This window comes from Odocoileus virginianus, chromosome 34 (assembly GCF_023699985.2).
Source record: "Odocoileus virginianus isolate 20LAN1187 ecotype Illinois chromosome 34, Ovbor_1.2, whole genome shotgun sequence".
Classification (NCBI taxonomy): Eukaryota; Metazoa; Chordata; class Mammalia; order Artiodactyla; family Cervidae; genus Odocoileus; species Odocoileus virginianus.
This window is the reverse complement of record NC_069707.1, coordinates 7,606,450-7,612,531: the sequence shown is the minus strand read 5'-3', so window position 1 is coordinate 7,612,531 and position 6,082 is coordinate 7,606,450. Positions and strand designations below refer to the sequence as shown.

The 6,082-nt window shown below is 48.6% G+C and overlaps 1 protein-coding gene across 1 annotated transcript in view; it reads left to right on the top strand.

The window, feature by feature from the left end:
- IGF2R (insulin like growth factor 2 receptor) overlaps positions 1-6,082 on the top strand; it is a 192,630-nt gene that overhangs the window by 21,306 nt on the left and 165,242 nt on the right. The gene's annotated exons all lie outside the window — the stretch shown is intronic.

The window sequence follows — 6,082 nt, the reverse complement described above, 5'->3', positions numbered from 1 at the left end:
CTATGTAAATTGGGCTAGCCAGGAGTGCTGTTTGTTCTACCTGAGGTCCTAACTCCAATACTCGGTCCTTCCTTTGTTCTATTTTTGCGGGCTTCTCCCTTCCTTGTCTTTTAGCCATCACCCTTCTGGACTCCTTTTTCCTATTCTAACTACTAACAGCGTGATCAGGGCTCCTGCCCAGGGGGTGGAGTCCCAGCAGGCTGGCCTTTCATCAGGTTCCCTTTAGCTCTTCTTCCATCCACTGGGCAGGTCTTCCAAACTCCTTCTGTCTCCGCACTCTGTCTGGCACTTTCCCCTCACCCTCTCTCCTCACTATCCTGCTCGATCGATCCCTGAAAAAAACAAAATTAATCTGTTAGGCAACAACTCTCAGATTCCCCCACCTGGGAGGACCCCAGCCCGCATAAACCTATTCATTCCACATTTGTTTATAGTACTCAGTCTTGACAGGTCAGGTATATCCTGCTGAAAATAGGACCATTTCCCTGAGTACATTTTTACAAAGCCGTCTGACTGAGGTTACATTCTCTGTGAGGAGTCTCAGTTGAGGTCATTTGTTTCCCAGGACACTTGCTGTAGGAAAGAGAGTTCTAGGCTAACACTCCCTTTCTAATCTCTCTCAGGCAAGACCAGACTAAATGCTTGAGACCGAGACTTCGTCTTGCAAGGAGGGGAGAAGCGAGAGGACACTGCACTTGGAATGAGAAGAGGAGGACTCTAGGTTTACTAGGTGGGCAAGGGCCAACATGTTACCCTCTGACTCAGTTATCTACTCTCTATAGTATAGATACAGAGACAGTTATCTATACTGTCCAAAGCAGAGCCTGAGGCCAGGATTTTGTGTCTATAGTCTCTGTGGAAGGTTTTCCCAGGGAACACAAGAGGGAGTGAGGAATTCAGACGGAAGTGAGGAAGTCAAAGTAGGTGACTCAGGGAGTTCAGGGGCCCAGGACAGTGGGAACCCTCTGAGGGAGGCAAGCAACTCACCTCAGAACTGTCCTCCTTGGGGATAAAAGTGGTGCCGCCTCCCACCCCTCATAGGCAAGGGTCCCTCTCAGAGTGGCAACATCCAGCTCTTCTGGGTCCGCTCTGTGTCCAGATACAGTGGGGCTCAAGGTGAGAACACTGCTTGCAGGTGACCTCAGGGTGGCCCCAGAGTTGCCTGACAGATTTTGTTCTAACGGAGTAAAAGCCTGCCCCACAAAGTAGCTATGCCAAGTCAGAGAGATAATGTGTGTGAAACTCCATGTAAACTGGGCAAGTGAAGTCAAAGTGTTAGTTGCTCAGTCATGTCTGACTCTCTGTGACCCCGTGGACTACAGCCCGCCAGGCTCCTCTGTCCATGGGAATCTCCAGGCAAGAATACTGGAGTGGGTTGCCATTCTCTTCCCCAGGGGATCATCCCGACCCAGGGATCAAACCTGTGTCTCCTGCATTGCAGGCAGATTTTTTACCATCTGAGCCACCAGGAAAGCCTAAACAACCACCAAAAGTTAGTTGTTCCTTGAAGACATCATTCTAAGCAATGGACCGATCACAGAAGGACAGACACTATGTGATTCCACATAAGTGAGGTGCCCAAAGGAAGCAAGTTCCAAGAGACAGTAAGTGGAGGGGTGGGTGCTAGGGGCTGGAGGAGGGGGAGCGGGGAGCTATTGTCTAGTGGGGACTGAGTTTGAGTTTAGGAAGATGACAAAGCTCTGGAGACGTGGTGATGGCTGCACATCACTGTGAAAGTCCTTAATGCTGCTGAAATGTATACTCAAAAATTAACAAGGTAAATTTCATGTGACGTCTATTTTAGGAAAATAAAACAATCAGTGCTTACACCCCGGAGGCAGTAGGTGTGCTTCTCAGCTCGCTCAACGGTGTGTGGCCCGTGCTGAGCACCAAGCTCATAGCATTGATGACAAGGAAAGGAGACAGACTTCCTCTGTCACCCAGGGGGGCATGGCCCTGGCGCTGTCCCCAGGGCCAGCGCAGAGACAGGAGGTTAATCAACAATATAGCTCAGAGTCGGTATTTTCAGTTGAGTGTGGTCTCCTCTGAAGCAGACCCACTCGACCTCAGCAAAACCATGCAGAGGTCACAGAGGAAGCCTGTGGGGCTTGGGAGGCCCTGCAGTCTGTGTTTCAAGAAGTCAGCTCTGCCATTTTTCATATGAAAGCAGCTGGAAACCATAGTAAATGAATGAGCATGGCTGTGTGCCAATTGTTCTTTATTTACAGATACTAAAAATTAAATCTCATATAGTTTATGTGTGTCATAAAAATTCTTTTTCCTTAAACCATTAAAAAATGTGAAAAATAACTCAATTTGTAAAAAAACAAGAAGCGGTGGCCAAGCTTTGGTGGCAGCTGTCCCACGCCACTCCTGACCTAGAGAATTTAGGGAATCCCACTTCTGCAATTGCCTTCAGGGTGACAGCCCATCTACTTGGGATCCTGACCTCGCTGTTTCCTGGAGACTGAACTTTGCAAAAGGACCAGCAGACATCCGGACTCAAACCGGAGGGATGAGACTGGTGTAAAGCTGAGAAATGTCATTTTTCAAAAATCATAAGGTGATGCTATTAGTAGAAAATGAAGGAGAAATAATCTATCGTAGAAATACTCTTGGTTGTAAAATATGATTTCAATTCTATTCTCAGAGACTGTTTTATTCAGCCATACCAAACTGTATTCTCTGAATCCAGAGGGACTTATTAGAGTTTTTCAGGAACTAGGAATGAAATATTCATGAATAAGAATTCTTGTTAGGGTTTAGAAGGATAAAGCTCTCACATATGGCTCTTGGGTACAGCATGAATAAACTCTAATTGCTAACAAATTTAAAAAACAGAACATTCTTAATATTGGATTGATTAGTACTTGCAAGCTTTGTACCATCACCATACTCATGTAAGAACATAAGCCTTGTCCCTAGTTGTGGGATAAATATTTCAGGATATTACTAATGCAAATGTCATGATCACACTGATGTACTGATGTAGGCTTTTCATCAAAGCATCCCCTTTAGAGTGACTTGCTCTTAGTCAAACACAGAAAGCTAACAATATCCCTTAGAACACAAGTAAAATAACGGCACAATGAACCACCATTAAAAATCCTTCAGTATCCTCACAGCTTGAGTATGCATGAATATTCACGGGAAATCCAAGTGAGCTCCCAAGCCTTCCTACCTTCCTTCTTCCAAGGAGAGAGGAGATAGATGTGGCAGAGAGACCGAGGGGTCCTTTCCATCCTGCATCTGACTAAGTCAGGGACTCACTACCCCAGTGAGGGCATGACAGCTCAGATTGCATTTTTGGAGCGCTTACCCCCTCACCCCGAATCTTGCCTTTTATCTCTGCAGACCACGAACAAGGGTGTTTATGGTTGAGTGTCAGGTTTGAAGGGTCTTCTGTTAAACACATGAAGCAGGGAGATCAATGTTAGTCTCACTTGCATGGAGCATGTCCATCAGCTGGGTGATCCTGCTCCGTCCTCCCTGTCCAGCTGTGTTCTCTGGGCCCGACCTTGGGGAAGCAGGTACAGAGCGCTCTCTGCACCCACCTGCCGGTGTTAATCATCACTCTTAGACCACGGCTGCTCACTTTGATGTTTTCTCACAGAATGTATTCCTCACTTTCATTTTCCCTATTTGTCTTAAAATCTGACGAACTGAGAAGAGAGAGGATGATGCTAGAGATGGCCAAGCGTCGCTGAGGATACAGACGTTAGAGTCCCTGGGTCCTTGTGTGTCTCCTCCCCACGCTCGTGTGTGACTCTCTGCAAGCCCATGGACTGTAGGCCCCTCTGTCCATGGAATTTTCCAGGCAAGAGGACTGGAGTGGCTTGCCATTTCCTCCTCCAGGGGATCTTCCCGACCCAGGGAGTGAACGTGAGTCTCCCACATTGCAGGCAGATGCTTTACCCTTTGAGCCGCCAGGAAAGCCTGAAGACAGCACAAAGGGGAACAAAACGAAATTGTAATGCTGGGCGAGTGGCCCAGGAGATGGGCTGACCCGGTACCCTCTCTCTGAGTGACCTGGGGTGCTCGTTAAAGCTGGTCTGAGTTTGGTGACGGCAGTATCAGGGAGGACAAGGCCGGACACTGGGGTCTTAGGAGTTGAGCGGTGTTTGTTAGATGCTGGAGAACAAACTGCAGGTTAAAGTTATCTCAGGAGGTGTCCCCAAAGAGATGCCAGCTCCCACCTTGGTCCGCAGCCTGGGACGAGACCAGGGGAAGACTCCTGTTCTCAGAGAAAGGCCTTCTTCCAGCCTGAGTGACTCTGGGACTGGTTCCTGGTCCACAGGGAGATCACGCCAAGAGGAAGCTTTGAGAAAGCTGATAGTCACTGGGGAGAAGAGTTTCACGTCTGGGTTGAATCCGATAATGAAGACATTGGACTTGTACTTTGCATGACTTTGTGGCCCACTTCATTTTCCCAGTCGTTTCCTTTTGTCGTATTTTGCAAAAGAACAGTCCGCGATGGATCGTTAATAAAAGCAAGAAGATAATGTCCGTGGCGATGGACGGTTGGGAAGCGCCGCTCCGAGGCTCTGTGGACTTGGGTCATCCCTGCTTCTTGTCCCCTCTCCCTCGGGGGAGCCGTTCTTCTCTGCGAAGTCCTGCTGTGGCGTCCTGTACGTGCTCCCCTGGGTGCAGGGGAGCAGGCATCGGTGTGTGACCTCACCAACAGAAAGTGCTTGGGCTTCTGCCCAGGAGGCTGAGTGGCGGCCTCACGCAGAGCTGGCCAGGCTACCGCTGTTGACACTGGCCGGTCCCCATCGCCTGGAGCCTGGGCCGGGCCGCCTGTCGCCTCTGCCTGCCACAGGGTTGCTCTCTCGTCCCGGGCTGGGCAGAGTCAGGACCTGGCTGCCTGCCGGGGGGCAGGTGAAAGGGGTTCCTCCCTCCAGAGGCCCGGACCGCGGCAGTCCACAGACGCTCCGCGTCATCGGACCCTCTGAAACGGCAAAGGCCTGGTCGGCCCACTGTCTTGGCTGCCCGGCGTCCGCACAGGCCCCTCCCCCATTTCTAAGGACCGCCCCACTCCCTCCCCCTCCCTCACAAAGCACCTCCAGTTACCGCATCGGCTCTGATCCGGGATGTCCGGAGGTTGCCTTTTCTGGCTTTTTCTTTCTGACTGTGCTGGGTCTTTGTTCCTGCTCGGGCTTCTCACTGTGGCGGCTTCACCTGTTGCAGAGCACGGGCCCTAGGGCGTGTGGGCGCAGTACCTGTGACTCTCAGGCTCTAGAACACAGACTCAATAGTTGCGGGGCACTTGCTTAGTGCTTCTCGGCACGTGGGATCTTCCCGGACCAGGGATCGAACCATGTCTCCTACATCGGCAGGCAGATTCTTTACCACTGAGCCATCAGGGAAGCCCCTCCCATTTTCTTGCCCTGAAATCCTGTTCCGAGTTTATAGGGAAGCAACAAAATAGAAAACTCTAAACATAAAGTCACGGGGTCACAAATATTCACCATTTCAGTAATTAGCCTCTGAAAAATTAAGATGTTTTTCATTCAATTTACATTCCGTTGAGCTTCAATCTGCACATCTCAGTGGTGCATCTTATGGTGCAGTTTTCACACGATCTACATGTGAAGAGTGGAGGATAATAAAAAGTTATATAATGACCAGCAGCGTAAGTTTTTTCTTCAATTCAGTGATTTTTCATAAGAAGCTATAGGACAAACTTTCTCACTGTTTCTAGAAACTTAGGCAACTTTAAGTTTGGGTATGTGTGGGACTCATGTTTTAAACAGAAGGGGTAAGAGTTGATTTTGTGCTGAAAATTTTTCACATCTCTTAGAACAATGTTCTTTGGTTAAAAAGATTCATTTCATTGAAGCAGAGTTGATTTAAAACAATGTGCTCATTTCTGCTGTACCCCAGTGATTCAGTTATGCATATATATTCTTTTTCCTATTCTTTCCCACTGTGGTTTATTACAGGATATTGAATATTCCCTGCACTATTTAATGGGACTTTGCTGTTTACTCATTCTACATTTAATAGTTTGCATCTGCTAATCCCAAACTCCCAATCCATCCTTCCCCTACCCCCACCCCTTGGCAATCACAAGTTTCTGTGT